Here is a 1,812-nt window from a genome sequence, read left to right on the forward strand (position 1 = left end):
CTTTTCAACTTTCCCTCACGGTACTTGTTGACTATCGGTCTCTCGGTCGTATTTAGCCTTAGATGGAGTTTACCACCCACTTAGGGCTGCACTCTCAAGCAACCCGACTCACGGGAGGCTTCGTCCCGGGCGCGCAACGGCGGAGACGGGCCTGGCACCCACTCTGGGACAAGCCCCTGTCAGGGGGACTTGCACCGTCGCAAACTCCCGGGAACGTTGCCTCCCATACACCACATTTCCCGACCGCCTGCAAGGACGGGGGATTCGGTGCTGGGCTAGGTCCCGTTTCGCTCGCAGCTACTCGGGGAATCCCTGTTGGTTTCTTTTCCTCCGCTTAGTGATATGCTTAAATTCAGCGGGTTGTCTCGCCTGATCTGAGGTCGACACAGATATGCATTTTCTCGCGTTCGATTCCGGCGCGGTCGCGCGCGCGCGCGTCCTTCCCTCGTCTCCGGCCGGCACCTTCCGCCCATTCCCCGCTCTCAGTCGGCAGCACCCTCGGCGACTGCGAGCGAGACTGGAAGGCACCTCTGACCGGCGCTCGGGACGGCGCGCATTCGGTTGCGCGCGGAACACTGAACGCAGAGAGTGTGAACCCCCGACCGCCGCGGCCGAATAAATTCCCTGCCGCCTCTCTTTCCCTCGAGAGAACGACCTCGGCCTGGCGTAGGGGCATCGTCAGAGTTTTGCGTCGGCCCCGCCCCAACTGGAGTGGCCCAGTTTTTCTCGGGGCAGAGACTGCGAAGCACTTAGACCGACGGCGGACTGCGCTCGCAACGAGATCGCGTCCGTTCGACCCGTACTCGACTTCGCGCCCACTCGAGGAGGCGGTCCCTTTTCGCAGGGTCCGGGGGACCCCTTCGTTGCCGCGCACACGGCGCGCCTCTGCGCTTTGCCGAACTGTGCTGCGCACACCGCGCTCGCGCCCGTCACCTCCCTGCACCCCGCGCGAGGTATCCCTTTTTCTCGCGCGGGCGTGCCCGGAACAGGGCGTTCCCGTCTCTGCGCTTCTCGCAGCAGTTCGGCTACTTCTCCGCGGGCCAGCAGGCAGCGCTTCGCCGCCCGTCCAAACAGCCTCGTCTCCCGTCGGACCGCTCTTTCCCTGCAGGTAATCCCTTCCTGCGGCGGTCGCTTTCTGAGGCGTGACGCTCTACGGCTAGCAGCCGCCGGCCCGCGTTACGTCAGCGCAGGGCGACCCGACTCTGCCGCTTTGCGCGCGGCTGAAGGGTTCGACCCGCTCTCCTCCTCATTCGCAAAGTCTTTCGAGGGATCTTCGGCGTTCCGTACAGAGCCGTCCTCTTTGCCGACACGGTCAAAACGAGTCGCCGGCCGCGCCATCCCCGGGCGCCGGCGCCTCTCTTGATATATGATCCGACCCTCAGACAGACGAACCCAAGGGAAGACCCAAGGGCGCAATGTGCGTTCGAAGAATCAGTGCTCAGTGTGTCCTGCAATTCACACCAAGTCTCGCAGCTGGCTGCGTTCTTCATCGACCCGAGAACCGAGTGATCCACCGCTTAGAGTCGTGCGTTTGGTTTGTTCAAATCCGTACAGTACAACCAGGGTTTTAGGCACCGGGCTTTTCCCCTGGTCTCCAGTCGCAGTTTCGACCGACGTCTTTCGCGCCTCGCAGCCGTCCGTTCGGCATGCTGCGCGTGCCTCAAAGCCAAAGCGAGCAAAGTCTCTCGAAGCTTTCGTGCGATAATGGCTTGCGCGTCACTAATAGGATGACGAAGCATTTGGCAACCACTAAGGCAGAAGTGCTGAGCCGACGCGTGGCGCTCCAATTCCGGTCTTCATCAGAGGTGGGTC

At 62.4% G+C, this 1,812-nt stretch overlaps 1 non-coding gene and 1 pseudogene across 1 annotated transcript; both read right to left on the reverse strand.

Annotated features, from left to right (window-relative positions):
- Positions 1-360, reverse strand: part of LOC149324681 (large subunit ribosomal RNA) — a 2,252-nt pseudogene extending 1,892 nt beyond the window's left edge.
- Positions 361-1,372: 1,012 nt separating this feature from the next.
- On the reverse strand, positions 1,373-1,525 carry LOC149324682 (5.8S ribosomal RNA). The gene has a single exon (XR_016286798.1). It is a non-coding gene; the product is annotated as a 5.8S ribosomal RNA (ribosomal RNA).
- Between the last annotated feature and the right edge of the window lie 287 nt (positions 1,526-1,812).

The sequence above is a fragment of the Amblyomma mixtum genome, unplaced genomic scaffold (genome assembly GCF_055824585.1).
Source record: "Amblyomma mixtum isolate Tamu unplaced genomic scaffold, ASM5582458v1 scaffold_21, whole genome shotgun sequence".
In the NCBI taxonomy this organism is placed as follows: Eukaryota; Metazoa; Arthropoda; class Arachnida; order Ixodida; family Ixodidae; genus Amblyomma; species Amblyomma mixtum.